The sequence below is a fragment of the Callorhinus ursinus genome, unplaced genomic scaffold (assembly GCF_003265705.2).
Source record: "Callorhinus ursinus isolate GAN/ISIS: 27379988/994484 unplaced genomic scaffold, GSC_fseal_2.0 scaffold33, whole genome shotgun sequence".
Lineage (NCBI taxonomy): Eukaryota > Metazoa > Chordata > Mammalia > Carnivora > Otariidae > Callorhinus > Callorhinus ursinus.
In genome coordinates this window covers 14,636,290-14,656,238 of record NW_027397095.1, presented here as the reverse complement: position 1 = coordinate 14,656,238, position 19,949 = coordinate 14,636,290, and the positions used below count along the sequence as shown (strand labels likewise).

Here is a 19,949-nt window from a genome sequence, read left to right as displayed (position 1 = left end):
TAGTTTTTCTTTAAATTTTTTATTGTTATGTTAATCACCATACATTACATCATTAGTTGTTCTTTAAATTTTTTATTGTTATGTTAATCACCATACATTACATCATTAGTTTTCGATGTAGTGTTCCATGATTCATTGTTTGCGTATAACACCCAGGGCTCCATGCAGAACGTGCCCTCCTTAATACCCATCACCAGGCTAACCCATCCCCCACCCCCCTCCCCTCTAGAACCCTCAAGTTTGTTTTTCAGAGTCCATCGTCTCTCATGGTTCGTCTCCCCCTCCGATTTCCCCCCCTTCATTTTTCCCTTCCTGCTATCTTCTTTTTTTTAAAACATATAATTTATTATTTGTTTCAAAGGTACAGGTCTGCGATTCAACAGTCTTACAAAATTCACAGCGACCGATACTCAATATTAAGGATTCACTGCTTTCTTTGTTTCTCAAACAGATGGTCCTCATGTACCTACGATCTATGAGTAGATTCTAACAGTGACCTCCTTAGTATATCGGTTTGCTTTCTGTTTACTCCATCAGCCAAACTCTTCAGGGAAACCTGAAGACCTATCAATGGTTTGTTTACAAAAGCAAACAACCAACATGAAGTCAGGCAACTTTTAAACGACCATCAACAAATCCTTCCAGGTTGCACTGAAAGGCAAACACAACTTGAATCCCAGGTGTGAACATAAAATATAATATGATTATCACCTTCTGAAAATAAACCTGGGAGGGTATGGTTGTGCTCATCCAAGGACATAATCTCCGCCTTCACAGTCTGTGCCCTGGTTCTTTCTGGTGTGGCCACAGCTGCTTGTCTTTTAAAATGCAACCTCACCTCCTCCTTCAGGAAGCTGGCCCGAGCCCCACGTCTGGGTTTGATGCTCCTCTTCTGGGCACCCTGAGCATCCTGTTCTTACATCTGTCAAAGCACTTATCACACTGATTGTCTCCCTTACCTGGCTGAGGGCTCCCTGAGGGTAGGGAAGATGTTCCATCTGATTTTGTATCCCTGGGGCCAGGCACGTCCAGGACTAGTTGCTCAGTACATGTTTGTTAGTCGATTGAAAAAAAAAATGTCTGTGCATCATAGTTTTGGACTATCTTCAACGATGGCCAATCTTTCTTCTTTTAATGGAGAATATGATTTTCGGAAAAACAGGTGTTATTCAGAAATACATGGGGCATGGGGTGCCTGGGTGGCTCAGTCGGTTAAGCGTCTGCCTTCAGTTCAGGTCATGATCCCAGAGTCCTGGGATCGAACCCCGCATCGGGCTCCCTGCTCAGCGGGGAGCCTGCTTCTCCCTCTCCTGCTCCCCCTGCTTGTGTTCCCTCTCTTGCTTTGTCTCTCTCTGTCAAATAAATAAATAAAGTCTTTAAAAAAAAAAAAGAAAGAAATACATGGGGCAAACAAGGTATTCACCAAACTGAATAACACTGTCTTTATTTAAAGAGGGGCCGTCATCATAATGTATTGACTGTTTTTCTTCTGTGAATCATAAACTGGCTCTGAACTCGATTCCCAAGAAGGAATCACAAAAGGTTGTGAGCAACAGAATCTTCCCAGGACAATAACTTTGAAATCTACATTCATTTAGATGTTTAAGGTCCAATATGTGTTTAGAGAAAAAAGATCAAATAAATAAGTATTTGTGTTGAAAATTACCGAACGCCTACTCTAGGGAGCAGGGCATACAGTTTAGAGGTTAAGAGCATTACTCTGGAGCCAGACTGCTTGGGTTCAAATTCTGGCTCTGCATCTAACTTAGCTGCATACTCTCTGACACGTTACTCAACCTGCTGGGACCCCAACATAGAGTCATTGGGAGGATTAATTGAGTTAATCCCATAAAGTGCTTAGCATATAGGGCCAACTGTCATTGTGTGAGAAACATCTGAGACAAGGAGGAGTCTTAGTAGTCATAAGCATCTCAGCGTAGTTCTGTAAGCACCAAATGCCCTGCATGCAATTCAAAACATTGTATCCTGAGAATATGAGTGTCAGTACAACCAGATGCTTGGTATTCATGGTAGTGAGGAGAACAGAAGGACCTGAGGACTAGAGGTAACACTCTTCTACTAAAATACTTCCTTTTTTTTTTTTTTTAAACAAAGAAATGGTATGTGGTGTTAATACCTGTGAAAGAATTCAGTGTTCCTCACTTCACTGTGAATAGAAACTAGCCTGGACAGAGAATTCATAGGCTCTTATCATCAATATGTCTCTCTTTCTATCTCAAAAAAAAAATTGGGTTCCGATTTCAAAAACTAAGATACAATGTTGTTCTGATCCGGAAAGAATGGAATAATCTAGAGGGATTTGCCATTTTGCCTAGATAATTTAGAGCTTGACTATGGATTCAAATTGCATCAAAATTTAAGAATAGTAATATTAAATAATGATATAATTTACATTTGGGGCGTGTATGGTTTCATTACTGTATCCTTTCTGTTACTGTGCAGAACATCCTTCTTTTAATTAAAATATTGGTTGCCTTCTTTAATCTAGAGTTTCCCTCTCTCAGAAATAGTCATGAAGATGACAATTTATGTTGCAATCAGTTATTTTGCATGATTCATGAAGAAGCGCTTTAAAAATAACTTTGTAATAAAGACAGAAAACTGTTTCTTCACGATTGTGATTCATCAAAATTATTTGTCAGTATTTGGTAAATCTTGTTTCAGAAAACTTTTTAAAGTACATTAAAGCCCCTTCAGAGTCTGTTTCAGGGCCTCCTTTATGGATTCCACAAAAGCTTCACGTAGTGAAAGTGGGCTTGAGAGATGAGGCACTGTGGTTAAATGTGTGTACTTGCCCCCCCCCCCATCTTCTCAGTTTCTCTTCGGAGAAGTTCAAAGAAGTCAAGGGATTCTTTGGGGGGAATTAAAGTAATTGCCAAGAAAAACAGCATGGGCCTGCAAACCCTTCCAACATGGCAGGTTCTGTGTTTCTGGGCCCAAGGGGCAAGCTGGGGATGGGGTATGTATTGAAAGGTTTCTCTCTTACCAGAGAATAAGGTGGGGTAAGTAACTGTGTCATTCCTTTCCCCCCGCCATTCCAGTAGAGTTAACAATGCCATTTCTTTCTTTTTTTTTTTTTTAAAGATTTTCTTTATTTATTCATGAGAGAGAGAGAGGCAGAGGCAGAGGGAGAAGCAGGCTCCCCGCTGAGCGGGGAGCCCGATGCGGGGCTCGATCCCAGGACCCTGGGATCATGACCTGAGCTGAAGGCAGATGCTTAACGACTGAGCCACCCAGGCGCCCACAATGCCGTTTCTCAAGAAGAGAACTGTGATGGGGCCACAGACATGTTTTCTTAAGAAAGGGGGAGAGAATATGGCAGTGGTCACTGGAGCCACGGGCTGGTTGGGGCATCTGTCCAGGTTCGCTTAGTTGAACTGAATTTCCTACTTCAAGTGTGTAATTACTATTTTGGGAATGCGCAAGACCCCATTCTGAGTTGCGCAGAATGAGCACCCTGCTGCCATCTTCATTTTCCCCCGCAGGCTATTACCGGCTTGCCCTAAAGTGAAGTGTTTTATTCCGCCACACGCCCCTCCCCCTTGCTCATTCTCTCTCTCTCTCTCTCTCAAATAAATAAAACCTTAAAAAAAAAAAAAAGAAATGTCCCACCTAATTCTCCCCTCTCCAAGCAATGGTCCCACTACCTGATCACTATATCTCCACTATGGCCCCCCAACCTTAAAATATCCATGAATGGTGATTTGTTCTCAGTGTCCTAATTCAGTCTTTTGAATGGTAAGGGTAGAAGTTTCTCTAGGAGGTTCACAAAGCCTTACTTGAAATTGAAAAATGTTATGTATCCGGAGTGGGGAGTATCTGCAGATTCCTTGAACTTCTCAAAGAGGTCAGTATCCCTCTAAAAATTAAGAAATGTTGCATTAAGGTTTATTTAGTTTCCATTTCAAGATTATATTTTAACAGCTCTCCTGGAAACAATCTCTTAGCCTAAAGACATGGTTCTATGATAAATGAAGAGCAGGCTTCATGGTACAGAATATATTATTTGGAAGAGGAGTTTTGTGATACCTCACCACATTATATGGGTAACTACTTATTTTTCCTGCTCTCTCTACTTAATAAAGGTAACAAAGGGATTTATGCCTTCTGTTTCACCCTGTGGTTATGGCCTTAATGAATACTAAGATATAATGCATCTAAACTGTTAACAAAAATGCCAGAATGGGATGGGGAAGCATTAAGTCCAATTTGGTTTGCAAACATTTGTTTGGCACCGTGTAAAGCACAGTGCTGGATGAGATAGGCTAGAAAGAGAAATAAAATCCTATGAGATATGACCCTTCCAGAACCTGACAACGCCTGTTGGGGGGGGGGGGTGGATAGATACACACATACACACCTACATAATACTAATGTCAGGCAGACAGTGAGATGTGCTACTGTATAATATGGGAGAAGGAGACATTAATGCTAACTAGAGGGCAGCTAGGAAGGCTTCACTAAAAGTAGAAATGATTCTTTTTTTTTTAATTTTTTATTGTTATGTTAATCACCATATATTACATCATTTGTTTTGATGTAGTGTTCCATGATTCATTGTTTGTTCATAACACCCAGTGCTCCACGCAGAACGGGCCCTCTTTAATACCCATCACCAGGCTAACCCATCCTCCCACCCCCCTCCCCTCTAGAACCCTCCGTTGGTTTCTCAGAGTCCGTCGTCTCTCCTGGTTCGTCTCCCCCTCCGACTGACTCCCCTTCCTTCTATCAGTCCTCAAACCCCTGGGCCCTTGCCCTTCTCTCATCCCCTTTTCTGAATAACCACCCCTTCATCCTTTTTTTTCTTAAACAGATTGAGTGATCAGGCCCATTCAACCTTAATTTTTTTTCTTTTTTCTTTTTTTTTTATTAGAGAGGGAGGGGCAGGAGAGGGAGGGGCAGAAGGAGGGGGATAGAGAGAGAATCCCAAGCAGCATGCAGCCCAACACAGGGCTGGATCCCACGACCTGAGATACTGACCTAAGCTAAAACCAAGAGCCAGATGCTTAACTGACTGAGCCACCCAGGCACCCCCCCCTTTATTCTTTATTAGGAAATATTTCAGACCTAAAAAAGTTGTATAAAACATTACAATAAACATCCGTGTGCCTACTACTTGGCTTAAGAAATAAAACATGACCGATACAATCGAAGCCCCTGTGTACCCATACCCTAGAATTCTCTTTTACCGACACCCTCTGCTTTTGACTAGCAGCTTTCAAAGATGACCCTTATTGAGCCCCATCTCCTGGTATGCGTGCCCTCCCTTTGAGTGTGAGCTGGACTCAGTGACTTGATTCTAATGACTAGACTATGACAAAAGTGATGGGATGTCACTTCTGTAATTAGGTTACAAAAGATTGTGACTTCCATCCTGCTGGCACTCTCTCTTGCCCTCTCACTTGCTCTGATAAAGCCTGCTGCCATGTTATGAGATGCTCTACGGGAGACCCACATGGCAAAAACTCAACAGTTCACGAGGAAATGAATCTTTAGTCCAACAGCCTGTGAAAAACTGAATCCTTCCAAGAACCATGTGAATGAACTTGGAAGGAGATGCTCTGCAGTAGAGCCTTCAGATGAGACTGCATCCCTGGCCAACACTTGATTACAACCTCTTGAGAGACCTTGAAGCAGAAGACCCAGCTAAGCCGTGCCTGGATTCCAGGAAATGTATGTTTGAAGCTGCTAAGTTTTGGGGTAATTTGTTACACCACATGATAACTAATACACCTTCCAAGAGGTAACCACTATCCTAAATGTGCTATCATTCCTCTACATGGTCTTGTATATATGCTCTTTTTATATGGATCATTCCTATGCATGCCTACACATGCACATTCACATATAATATATATAATACAATGTATTATATACACATGTAATGCATATATATGTACACACATACATCAGTTGGGTTTCCTTTGATAATTGTGCTTTCTACCTCAGTATGTGTCTAAAAGTTTAATGCGCATAGGAATTACCTGGGAACCTTGTTAAAATGTGATTGTGGGGCGTCTGGGTGGCTCAGTTGGTTAAGCAACTGCCTTCGGCTCAGGTCATGATCCTGGAGTCCCGGGATCGAGTCCTGCTTCGGGCTCCCTGCTCAGCGGGGAGTCTGCTTCTCCCTCTGACCCTCTTCCCTCTCGAGCTCTCTATCTCTCATTCTCTCTCTCTCTCAAATAAATAAATAGAATCTTTAAAAAAAATCTGATTGTGAAGGTCCAGGGAGGGCCTGAGATTCTGTATTTCTACAAAGCTTTCAAGTGTTGCTGATGCAACAAATAGTGTAGGGAAAGATTTCAGTCAGTGTTATTTACCTAAAAGAAATCTGTCCACACTCAAGTTTATTCATTTAAAACAAACATTTATTTCTAAGCTGAATGAATGCTGGCAGATATGTGTGTAGAATTTAGGATAAAAGTTGTCAGTGGCTATCACTTTTTGGGTGATGAAATTTGGAGTAAATATCAGTGTTGAGAAAATTTTCCCGGGCAAAACAAAAATCCTAAAAAAAAAAAAAAAGTGAAGAACAGGTTCTTTCTTTTCTCCCATCCTTTTCCTTCCTCCCAACTACAGGGCAAAATAAGAGAAAATTAACAATGATACAACATTAACCTGCATCAGTGACTTTCTAGATCTAAGAAAATAGTCTTCTGTATGTGCATACTATATCTCAATAAGGAGAAAACAAAATATATTTTCTCTTTGTAATTTGGAATCCTGTGTATCTGATGGCTTCAACCCCTGATCGCACCAGCCTTGTCTCTGCTGCCCAATCCCACAAATGCTTGCCTCTCCCTCCCTCCCTCTCTCCCTCCTGCTCTCCTTCTCTCTCTCTCTCTCTCTCTCTCTCTTTTTTTTAGAAAAGCCATTCTAGGATTTAAATACAGCTGTGCACAGTTTCCACTTCTGACCAAGTAACAGGGACTGGATTTACCCTCTCACTTGAAACAACCAAAAGCCAGGAGGACAAAATATACAAACTCTGCCTGCCTTGGTTCCCTGAACTCTCAGATTGGTGTCCTCAACTCAGGGAGTCTGCCAGGCTCTACCTCGGCTCCCCTTCCCCATGTCCTATCCTGGAAACTTTCTGAAGGCAGTAAGTTGGGCCAGACCTTCCACCTTAAGACACTGTAAAAGGAAGGGCAAACTCAACCTAAAGCAAGTCAGGAGGAAATAATAAAGATCAGAGTGGAAATTGATGGGAGAGAGAATAGAAAATTAATGGAGAAAAATCGACGAAACCAAAAGCTGTTTCTTTTGTTAACAAAACTGACAAACCTTTCGGTAGATGGACAAAGAAAAAAAGAGAGAAGACTCAAATTTCTAGAATCAGAAATGACCTTACATAAATATAAAGGAATTTTATGGATAATTATATGCCAACAAATTAGATGGGTGAAATGGATACATTCCTAGAGAAACACAAACTCCTGAAACTGACTCAACAAGAAAAAATAATTTGAATAGATCTATTATAAGTGAAGAGACTAAATTAGTAAATTTTTTTAAAGATTTTATTTATTTATTTGACAGAGAGAGACACAGCGAGAGAGGGAACACAAGCAGGGGGAGTGGGAGAGGGAGAAGCGGGCTTCCCGCTGAGCAGGGAGCCCGACGCGGGGCTCGATCTCAGGACCCTGGGATCATGACTTGAGCCGAAGGCCGATGCTTAACCAACTGAGCCACCCAGGTGCCCATAAATTAGTAATTTTTTAAAAAACCTCCCCACGAGGGAAAAACCCCAAATTCAGATGGTTTATCACTGAATTATAAGAACATGCAAAAAACTAATACTAACTCCTCACAGATTTTTCCAAAAATGGAAAAGGATGGAACCCTTCCCAGTTCATTCTATGAGGCCTGATATTACCCTGCTTACCCTAATACCAAAACCAAAGGACATCACAAGAAAACTAGAGATCATTATCTGTTCTGAATATGGGTGCAAAAATCTGCAACAAAATAGTAGCAAACTGAATCTAACAACATATGAAAAAGAATTATGCACCATGAAAAGTGGGATTTATCCCAGGACTATAAGGTTGGTTTAACATCTGAAAATCAATTAATGTAATGCATCATTGCATGATCATCTCAGTAGAGGCAAAAAAAGCATTTGACAAAATCCAACACCCTTTCATGACAAAAACACTCAACAAAGTTGGAATAAAAGGAAACTTCCTCAACAAAGGACATCTACAAAAGACCCACAGCTAACATCATACTTAATGGTGAAAGAAGAGATGCTTCACCCTTAAGATTAAGAATAGAACAAAAATGTCTGCAGCTCAACATTTTACTGGAGTTCCAGCCAGCGCACTTAGGCAAGAAAAGGAAAGAAGAGTCATCCAGAATGGAAAGGAAAAAGTAAAATTATCTCTATTTGCAGATGACATGATCTTGTATGTAGAAAATTTTAAGGAATGCACACACACACACACACACACACACACACACACACACACACCCAACTATTACAGCTAATAAAGAAGTTCAGCAAGGGGCCGCCTGGGTGGCTCAGTGGGTTAAGCATCTGCCTTCCACTCAGGTCATGATCCCAGGGTCCTGGGATCAAGTCCTGCATCAAGCTCCTTGCTCTGTGGGGAGCCTGCTTCTCCCTCTCCCTCTCCCTGTGCCCCCCCACTCGTGCTCTCTCTGTCTCTCTCTCTCAAATAAATAAATCTTTTTAAAAAAACAATTCCATTTACAATAGCATCAAAATGAATAAAATACTTAGCAATAAAGTTAAGAAAAGGAGCACAATGCTTATAAACTCTGGACACTTTAAGACACTGTTGAAGAAATTAATGATCTAAGTAAGTAGGAACGCATCCCATGCTCATGGACTGGAAGATTTAATATTGTGAAAATGGCAATACTTCCCAAGTTGATCTATAGATATAATGCAATCCCTAGAAGAATCTCAGCTGGCTTCTCTTTAGAAATTGGCAAGCTGATTCTAAAATTCACATGGAGTTGCATGTGACCCAGAATAGCCAAAATCGTCTTGGAAAAGAAGAACAAAGTAGGAGGATTCACACTTCCCGATTTCAAAATTTACTACAAAGCAATGACAATCAAGACAGTGTGGTACTGGCATGAGGATAGACATATAAATCAATGGAATAAAATGGAGATTCCAGAAATAAAACCATGTGTCTATAGTCAACTGATTTTTGGCAAGAGTGCCAAGATCATTCAATGGTGAAAGAATAGTCTTTTCAAAAAGAGCGCTGAGACAGCTGGATAACCACATGTAAAAGAATGAGGTTGGACCATGCCCCACACCATATGCAAACATCAACTCAAAATGGATTTAAAAACCTAAATATGAGAGCCAAAATTATAAAACTCTTATAAGAAAACATAGGGGTAAATCTTCATGACCTCAGATTTGGCAAAGGATTTATTTATTTATTTTAAATTTTTTTTAGAGAGGGAGCGAGAGATAAAGGAAGGGGGAGGGGCAGAGGGAGAGAGAGAATCTTAAGCATGCTCTACACCCAGCATGGAGCCCGACACAGGGCTTGATCTCCTGATCCTGAGATCATGACCTGAGCCAAAACCAAGAGTCAGACGCCCAAGCGACTGAGCCGCCCAGGCGCCCTGGCAAAAGATTTTTATTTATTACACCAAAAATGTAAGCAACAAAAGGCAAAAATAAATCGGACCTCATCAAAATTAAATACTTTCGTGCTTCAGAGAACACTCATCAAAGCACAAAGACAACCCACAGAATGGGAAAAAATATTTGCAAGTCATTAATCTTATAAGGGAGTTCTATCTAAACTATATAGAGAATTCTTACAACTCAATAAAAATATAAATAACCCAATTAAAAGGTGGGCAAAGGAAAGAAAGAGAGATTTCCCCAGGGAAGAGATACAAATGGCCAATAAGCACGTGAAAACTTGCTCGATGTCATCAGAAAAATGCAAATCAAAACCACAATGAACTTCATGCCACTTTATACCAACTAGAATGGCTATAATAAAAAAAAGTCAGATAATAAGTATTGGCAAGGATATGGAGAAATCGGAACTCTTGTACATTGTTGGCGGATATTTAAAAATGATGCAGCCACTTTGAAAAACAGTCTGGTAGTTCCTGAAAAGTTTAAACATAGAGTTACCATATGAACCAGCAATTCTCTTCCAAGGTATAGAAAGGAAAATATATTTCCACAAAACAGCTTGTACTTAGCAGCATTATTCATAATGACCAAAAGGTGAAAACAACCCAAATGTCCATCAACTGAAGAATGTAGAAATAAAATGTGCTATATCCATAGAATGGAATATTATTTGGTCATAAAAATGACGTATACACTGACACACGCTACAACATGGATGAATCTTGAAAATATTACACTGAGTGAAAGAAGCCAATTACAAAAGACCACATATTATATGATCCCACTTATTTTAAATGTCCAGAATAGGGAAATCTATAGACAGAAAGTAGATTAGTGGTTGTTTAAGGGCTGGAGGGAATAGGGAATAGATAGCTAAAGGATATGGGCTGTCTTTTTGAGGTGATGAAAATGTTCTAAAATTGGTTGCATGTGTCTGTCAATATGCTAAAAACCATTGAATTGTATACTTTAAATTGCATGGTGTGTGAATTACATCTCAACAAAACTATTTTTTAAAAAGTTGAGGCATTCATAGGGCTCATCTTGTTTGTTTTCTCTCTGGGATCACTGTCCTTTGTTGCTTAATACCTAGTGTCTTGAAAACTGTTGTTTCATATTGTTCTTTTCTTTTCTTTCTTTCTTTCTTTCTTTTTTTTTTGTTGTTGTTTCATGTGGGGGGGGGCGTGGCGTAAATACAAATCCTTAGCCAGAAGTAACAGTCTCCCTATTTTTTAATTGGGGAAACTGAGGCCAAAATCAGCTAACTGGCTTGCCAAAATTCGTATTAGTTAGTGACAGAGTCAGGACCACAACCAAGACGTCCTGATACCCAATCCGAAGTCGACACAGCATCGTTTCTTGTCTGTCCAGCTTCTGGGGCAACTTGATGGCAGAAGGTTAAGTAACCAGTCATAGACAAAGCAAATGTCTGTGACTCAAGGATCCCCGAAAGGCCCAGATCAGCTCTCTGCCCTCCCCTCGATCAGCAAGCATATATTGCACACCTAGGTACAGTGCTTATTTGAGAGACATTCCTGGGGACAGAGAAGCGGTGCCATCATCCCTGGCAATAAGGGGCTCCCCGTTTATTTGAGAGAAAAGGCGGTACATGAAACATCTCTGTGACTCAAGCATGATCACCTGTAATATAATGAATGTCTCGCTCAGCAGGAGGGGTCATGGTGTGTGGGCTTTTCTCAGGAAAGGTTTCCAAGGGGAGGAAGAATTGGGGTTTCAAAAGGTAGGCAGCATCCTCTGACTGGGTTGGGGCACTGAAGGCAGGACATTGTCTCCACAGGGCATGTGTTAAAATGCACACCAAGACCTCAGAGGTTCCTCGGCTGCAGGAAAAGCCGGAGTCTTGGGGTGGGAAAGAGCGCAGAGATATTGTGCTGGCCATAGGAGAGAGCTGGGGGATTTGATTGGAGTCCTGGGATGAGCCGGACGACTAATAAGGCAGCTCCTTTGCCTACTGCAAAATCGAATGCTCCCAGGCAGACAGTTTTTTCTAGGAAAACAAGTGTCTTCCCAGGTCACGAAAAGCTGGGCTGTCTACTTGAAGTTACAGGACAAATATTTCAGATCCTAGTCATTCAATCCTTCACTGAACATGTCTTGAACACCTACTGTATACTGGGAACTGTGCTAGTGGTTGGGAATTCACAGGTGCCCAAGACTTGTGCTTGCCCTAGTTCATGGTCTAGAGAGGAAGACACCTGCATGATGACAGATTTCTTTAGGGAAAGATGCTCTCTTTCCCTGCCCGATTCCTCCTGTTGGTCAGCAGAAGCGGTCAAGTCCTTCCGCTTTGCAGACCTGTCTCCAGAGTCAGAGTAGGACAGGGGGAAGGACTCAAGGCCACAACAGCTTGGAGAGGTTTCTCTTCAATGTCAGGCATGGCAAGGGCCACTCCCCAAAGACCCATTCCGAGCTCTCCTTTACAGCCCGGGCCCCAAAGTCACCACCTCCAGGAGCCTCCTTTCCTGTATCTGCTCCCCGCCCCACCCCCACAACCTCTCCTGAATGACAGTGACCTATGTGAACCGTGTTTACCTCCCCTGTGAGCACAGGCCATTGAGGGGGGGATGTCCCTGCCTTCGAGCTTGTAACAGTCATGGTGTCTTTGCCCGGGGTGGGTGGGGGGTGTTGGACAAACGTTTGTTGACTGAATACCAAGAGCTTTATAATCACTGTCCTCATCAAGGACATTTCGCTTCTACCCACCTAGGGCTTGACTGTCTACCAGGGGCCTTAGCCCCTCTCCGTCTTTGTCTCAGGATCCTCTCTGAGGCCTCCCGTGAGGTCTCTGCTCCTGTAGCCCCCAGCAATGCTTGAGGTGCTGGGATGCCTGCAGCCCCCAGGTGAGAGCCTGCCCCGGCCCCGCACAGACACTGACTCGGCCTGACCCCGGCCTGCTAGTCCTGCTGTGTCACAGCCAGACTGGGCTGTGGGTGCTGTCCCACACGGGGGACAGCACGTCCCCCTGCAGGAGCCTAAAGCCCTCGGGTAAAGGACCTGGAGCCCAGTCCCCCCTCCTGCTGCTGGCGAAAGCCAGGGGAAACAAGGGGACCTTCAGGAGGGCCGGCCTCTCGGGACTGGACCTTGCCTCCCCCGACCCAGGAGGGTCACCGCACAGGCCGGGGACTGGAGCCCAGCCCCTGGGAGTGGGGTGGATCGTCAGCTCTCCATCCTTCCTGGTCCTGGGTGAGGTGGCACCGCCGAAGGCTCTTCTTCCCTCCCAGGCTCACTTAGCTCGTGGGGTCTGAAGCAAGAATAGTACATATCACCCTCCGTTTGTGCGGGGCCTTGCCATTCACAGAGACACTTCTCCATCATCTTATCAATGCCTCACAATAGGCAGATCAGGTGGTGGGTTTTCCATAAAGTGTGAATTCACCTTCTTCATTCATGTTTTCTCTCCCTTCTGGTTTTATAATTTAGAAAATTGTACTCCTCCCCCCAAACCCGCCCCAAAAAAGTGAGCCTTAGCAGTACAGGTGCCTGAGAAAAATACAAACAAACCCGTGCATCTTGGTTGACAGTTAAGTCTGATAACACTCCTCTCAGCAATTACAGAGCAGAGACATACTCCCTGGTGAGCAGACAGTAGAGTTTCAGGGAAAATCTGTAATGACTATGAGCATATTATGGAGTCAGAAACCCAACTTACCAAACAGATTCAGGAGGGAGTGGTTATTCACAATTTAAAGGCATACTTATTTTAGAAGAGACTCATAAAAGTTATTGAATTTGAGTGAGTATGCATTCATATGTTCTAGTCCCCAGGGTTTTCAGATAGGAGTTTATAGAAAGTGACTTGTTCTATCCCGCAGCTAATTAGTGGCCAAGCCTAGGACTTAGGCTCATTCTTTCTGAGCCCCAAACTTCATTTGAGCCTCCCTGGGATAGAAGGGTTTGCTTCCAGACTACTCATTAAACACTAAGTAGCAAGAAAGGAAAAGAATGTCTTAAAGCTCAGGGGTGTGAAGCCATCCTACGTTGACAACCAATTAAAAACTCAGATAAAGTACCTCTGAAATGATTATATGCTGCAAAGCAGTTGATGGGGAAACAAGACTTGAATTCCTTAAAAGGGATTTACAGTAAAGATCTAGAAACTCATCTAACAGCGTGTTCTGGAGGAGTGAACAGGAGATGTCAGGGTAGAAAGCCAGAGTCCTGATCAGATTCCTTCTGGCTCTCGGACCCCATACAAATCACTGACCCTTCTTCGGCCTCTATTACTCATCTTTAACACTCTTTTTTTTTTAATTTATTTATTTGACAGAGAGAGAGAGAGAGAGAGAGAGAGAGAGAGACGGTGAGAGAGGGAACACAAGCAGGGGGAGTGGGAGAGGGAGAAGCAGACTCCCTGCTGAGCAGGGAGCCCGATGCGGGACTCGATTCCAGGACCCTGGGATCATGACCTGAGCCGAAGGCAGATGCTTAATGACTGAGCCACCCAGGTGCCTCCTCTATTACTCATCTTAAGTGAAAGAATGATGCTAATATCTAAATTGTTCCCAAGAGTGAACTAAGGTCATCTAATTGGTCCCCACATCTGCTCCATTTTATCCTAAATGTCTCTTGAACCCTCATTTCTCCCTAGCCTCATTGTGCTTCCTTTAGTTCTACCTGGTCTCCCCCAGGCTGCGCTTTGTCATTTTGCTCTCTCCACATTGCAGCCAAAGATCTTTCTAAACAGCAAAGCCAATCACATCATGAATCTGCTTTAAACCCTTCAACAGCATCTTCTTCCTCTCAGGATAAAATCACAAGTCCTTACCCTGGTCTACACAGCCCTTCATGGCTGGGCACCTGCCTGCCTCTCTAGACTCATCTCACACTGCTCCTCTCGCTAAATTCTAGGCTCTAGCCATGATATACTAGTAGCGGTTCCCTAGCCAGCCAGCCAGCCTCCCTTACCTCCAGGGTTTGCAGTGGCTCTTTCCTCTATCTTGAAAACTCAGCCCCTTCCAGCACACCTTTCCTCGCCCTAGCCCCGTAATCCTGCAGAATTCTGCGTCCATATTACCCAGCTGAGAAGCCATCCCCTGATCTGAATTCTCCTCCTCTGTGCCTCCCGTCAGCACCCTCTGCTTCTGTCTTCTTAGCCCTCATCTCCTGATTAAGACTGCCTTTCCCATGGTAGTCTCTCCCACTCAGTTCTGCAGGACTGCCTTACTCATCATTATTTTCCAGCGGAGCCTGTTGAATGAATGATGAATGTTTAAATGCCTTGTAAATTGCAACTTGCTACACAAGTGTTAAGTATTATGTAATATTACCATGTTCGGGTTGGTTATTTAATATTGTTGGCCTGCTCACCCATTTGATAATAACGAATATCACATTTCAATTACACCATTCTGGTTCCTTCTTAAACCCAGTACTAATAAAGGCTACCACTTACTGAGTATTTAGCCTGGGCTAGGTTCAGTGATAAGATTTGAGACATATGATATCGTTTACGCATCATCATAGTAATCTTATGAGCTAGGTTCTCTATGATAAGAATCATCCCCATTTTTCAGATGGAAGAACTAAGGCAGGCTCAAAGAGGTCAAGTAGCTTGCACAACATCAAATAGCTCGATTTTGAATCCAGGTTCTTCAAGATCCAAACCTGAATTCTAGGGGCGCCTGGGTGGCTCAGTCAGTTAAGCATCTGCCTTTGGCTCAGGTCATGATTCCGGGGTCCCGGGATCGAGCCCCAAGTCTGGCTCTCTGCTTAGTGGGGAGTCTGCTTCTCTCTCTCTCTCACTCTTCCTCTGTGCTCTCTCTCTCTTCTTCTCTCTCTCTCAAATAAATAAATAAAAATCTTTTTTAAAAACCCTGAATTCTGACATCTCCCAGTTCTCCCAAGGTTTTCAGATAAGGACACTATCAGCAGCGAAAAGCAACCAGCAGAATGGGAGAAATGGGAGAAATGGGAGAAATGGGAGAAAAAACTTGCAAGTCACGTGTCTGATAAAGTATTAATACCCAGAATATAGAGAGAACTCTTAAAACTCAACAACAAAACAACAAACAACTGATCCAAAAAAATGGGCGAAGGACTTGAATAGACATTTCTCCAAAGAAGACATACAAATAGCCAGTAAGCGAATGGAAAAAAAAATGCTCAAATCACTCCTTATCAGGGCAATGCAAATCAAAACCACAATGAGATGTCACCTCACGCCCATTAGGATGGCTCTTGTGAAAAGAAAACAACAGAAAATAACAAGTGTTGACAAGGCTATGGAGCAATTGGAACCCTTATGAATTGCTGGTAGGAAAATGTAAAATGGTGCAGCTACTGTGGAAAACAATTTAGTAGTTCCTCAAGTTACAAATAGAATTGCCAGCCAGTCACCATATAATCCCACAGTTCTACTTCTGGGTATAGATCCCAAAGAAGTGGTAGCAGGGTCTAGAAGAGAGCTTTGTATACTCATGTTTATAATGGTATTATTTGCAATAGTCAAAAGGTGGAAGCAACCCAAATGCCCATTGACTGATGAATGAACGAGCAAGAAAGCAAGATGTATGTACATACAGGGGAATATTGCACAGCCTTTAAAAGCAAATAAATTTTTTTTAAAGATTTTTATTTATTTCACAGAGAGAGAGACAGCGAGAGAGGGAACACAAGCAGGGGGAGAGGGAGAGGGAGAAGCAGGCTTCACGCTGAGCAGGGAGCCCGATGCGGGGCTCGATCCCAGGACCCTGGGATCATGATCTGAGCCGAAGGCAGACGCTTAACGACTGAGCCACCCAGGTGCCCCAAAAGCAAAGAAATTCTGATACATGCTACAACATAAATGAAATTGAGGACATTATACTGAGTGAAGTAAGCCAGCCACAAAAAGACAAATACTATATGGTCCCACTTATTTGAAGTACCTAGAGTTGTCAGATTCACAGAGACAGAAAGCAGAATAGTGGTTGCCAGGGGCTGGGTACAGGCGGGTACGGAGAGTTGCCGTTTAACGGGTACAGAGTTTTGGTTTTGCAAGATGAAGAACGTTCTGGAGGTGGGTGGTGGTACTGGTTGCATAATGATGTGAAAGTACTTAATACCACCAAACTGTACACTCAAAATGGTTAAAATGGTCAATTTTATGTTTTATATATTTTGCCACAACTTATGAAAGATCTTAACCATTCCCAGGCCTGCCAAAGCTTTCGGGTAATTTCCTTCTGATGGATGTTTGCTGTTTTCCCTCCAGATAACCTGCCTTTTATTTCTTTTTCCTCCTAGGACCAGACTGCTCTCTGCCAGGATCTCTAGGGCCTCCACAGTGGCCAGTACTCCTGCAGAGGGCAGGGCCCAGCTCCGGGGCCTTTAGCTCACTCTCCTGGGAAGAAAGCGACTCTACTCCGAAGGCAGTCAGTACATACTTTACTCACAAAGTCGGCAGGTGGCTGTGGGTTCCTTCTGTTCTCAGGAATCGCATCGGGACGAACTGCACTGTGCATTTGCCCTCACTGGTAGCTAATCCCAACAGTGACATTGGGCATCGTTATTAATAGGTAAAGGACACACAAAGAGAGAGGGGAAGTGGCTTGGGTTGAGTCTCACAGCAGAGTTAGAACTCGGAGCTCCCAGCCTCTAACCTTGCCCTGGGCTCTGTCCCACACACCTGGCAGTTCCAGAGACTTGTTCCTTTTTGTCCTCTGGGCAGCCAACTCTGGCCAACCAAGTGGGTTTGATTTGTCTTGCAGAGAAATGAAGCAAAATCTTCCTTGAGGAGAGCTTCTGATCTTTCTATTTCTCTTGGTTGGCAGGAAACCAGAGATCACACTACTTGCTGAAGGACCTTGACCACATCACTGAAAGTCTCTGGCGGGGGTGGGGGGAAAGAAAGTCTCTGGACCCTCAGTTTTCCCTTCAGTAAGAAGTAGACAAGAATTATTGATACCCACCTCCCCCAGAGAAACTGAGGATGGGCTAGGGAGAGAAGGATTGGGGTGCACTTAGCCAATCTCTTCTGCATTATCCTTTACGTGGGTAAACGCCAAACCTGGCTGAGTATTATAATCACATGGGTAGCCTTTAAAATTAGAAATCCCTGGGCCTTGACCAGCCCAGCTTCCTTGAATTTCTCCTTTTTTCCCAGCCAGGTGGCCCCTGATGTGAAGGGAACCCCCTCGGGTTGAGAAGTGAGGTGGTTTCAACTTTCCTAGCTAAATCCTCTCCAGCTTGGCTTAAAGGCACCCTCGCTATGAGATGGAAAGCAGCCGTCTGTCTCCTTTGCGCTCTCGCTTGGACTCGCTGTTCCCCCAATTTTGGCACTTCCCACATATTGCCTGTTATTTTTACTTAACTATTTCAAATCTTTGCCTCTTATTTCCTCAGTTAGCTACTGGAGGTTAAGAACAGTGGCATATCCTTCTATTCTTGCCCACAAATGCCAGTCTGTTAGCACATAGTATATTTTCAATAAACATTTGTCGAATTGCAAATCGTGTAAGAAACCTGAAATAACTTCCGACTTACTTGGGGAGATGGTCTGTGTCCTTTGGAAGCTTTCTGCTCACACGGAAAGAACGTTAAACAGAGACAGGAGGCTGTGTCACGGATTCCCACAGCAAATCACCAGCTTTCGCTAGCCCTCAGTTCCCTGATCTGTGAAACCAGGGCTGATCTGTGAAGTTTTCACACTTGTAGTTTTTAGCTCTGGCTTTTGGCTACTCTAGATAGCGAGGGGCAGCCTTTTTCACGTCAGTGCCTTTAACGCCCATGATGTCTTTTTTCCCCCGCTATGAAGGCTGCATAATTTTTTTAAAGATTTTATTTATTTATTTGACAGAGAGAGAGAGCACAAGCAGGGGGAGCCGCAGGCAGAGGGAGAAGCAGGCTCCCCGCGGAGCAGGGAGCCCGATGCGGGGCTCGATCCCAGGACCCTGGGATCGGGACCTGAGCTAAAGGCAGACGCTTAACCATCTGAGCCACCCAGGTGCCCCAAGACTACATAATTGATGGGTCACCCCCAGTTTATAAAATGAGAAACTCAAGTAAACAGTAAATAAGTGCTTTGGCCAAGCTTCTGTACATAGTGTGTGTGTGTGTGTGTGTGTGTGTGTGTGTGTGTGCATGTGTGTGTGTGTGTGTGTGTGCGCGCGCGCGCGAGCGCATGCGCGCGCAGGGTTGTATGGGACTGTCGGCTCCTTCCAGTTTTAGTATATGTGTTGCCAGCGTGAGCACAGGACTGTCGATGCTTAATTATCTGCATGTTCACTTTCTCCTCTGTGAATGACCCAGGGCAAAGGTGTGACTTTCTAGCCGGATGTCCTCTTGTCCCCTGCACTCTCCCATCCAGAGCCAAAATGTCCACTGCCGTGTTCAGTAAGATCTGTTCAAATTCTGTCCTTTGAGGGGCACCTGGGTGGCTCAGTGGGTTAAGCGTCCGACTCCTGATTTCGGCTCAGGTCCTGATCTCAGGGTCCTGGGATGGTGCCCTGTGTCAGGCTCCACACTCAGCGGGGAGTCAGCCTGAGGATTCTCTCCCTCTGCCCCTCCCCCTTCCCTCTCTAAAACAAAACCAAATCAAAAACAAACCCTGTCCTTTGAGGAGGAGATGAAAGACACAAGACACTAGTTTTGCCCTCATGGAACTTATACTCTGTCTAGGAAGCTGGGATGAGAATGTGTGGGAAGAGTATGTGCAAACATTTGTAAAGGGAGCACCTGGGAGCCAAGTGCTGCTATGCTGTATCTTCAGTACCTACCACAGTGCCTGGCCTATAGAAGATGCTCAACAAATATGTGAAAATAGGTGAAAATTGCCATGGTTTGCAAACTTTTTATTTTATTTATTTTTATTTAAATTCAATTAACATATGGTGTATTATTTCTGTACTATTAGATAGAGGTCAATGATTCATCAGTTGCATATCACACCCAGTGCTCATTACATCTCATGCCCTCCTTAATGCCCATCACCCAGTTACCCCAGCCCCCCACTCCCTCATCCCTCCCCTTCCCTCCGGCAACCCTCAGTTTGTCTATGATTAAGAGTCTCTTATGGTTTGTCTCCCTCTCTGATTTCGTCTTGTCAGACTTTTTATTTTTAATGAAGGGAAAGCCTTTCTTCAGTGAGATTGTACCCCCAAGCTCACCATGAAACAGACAGACCAACAGATGCAGTGCTGCCCTTGAAGGGAGCTAGGGTAGAGCCCCACCAGCTGTCTCCTCTGGGCCCCAGAGAGGTTCCTCAGCGCCCAGTCGGAAAACTTGCTGTAGTCACTGGAAAAGGAAGTGCAGATCAACCCTTGCTCTTCCTGCCCGCCCCATGGTCAAC

At 43.7% G+C, this 19,949-nt stretch overlaps 1 long non-coding RNA gene across 2 annotated transcripts in view; it reads left to right on the top strand.

Moving 5' to 3' along the window:
• Nucleotides 1-18,219, top strand: part of LOC141370376 (uncharacterized) — an 85,384-nt gene extending 67,165 nt beyond the window's left edge. The window contains exons 4-5 of one of the 2 annotated variants that reach the window (XR_012374370.1): nucleotides 16,907-17,178; nucleotides 17,766-18,219. This is a non-coding gene — a long non-coding RNA (uncharacterized lncRNA). Of the gene's footprint in view, nucleotides 1-16,906 lie in introns of both variants that reach the window. The other variant, XR_012374369.1, reaches the window with a different exon arrangement.
• The last annotated feature ends 1,730 nt before the right edge of the window (nucleotides 18,220-19,949 follow it).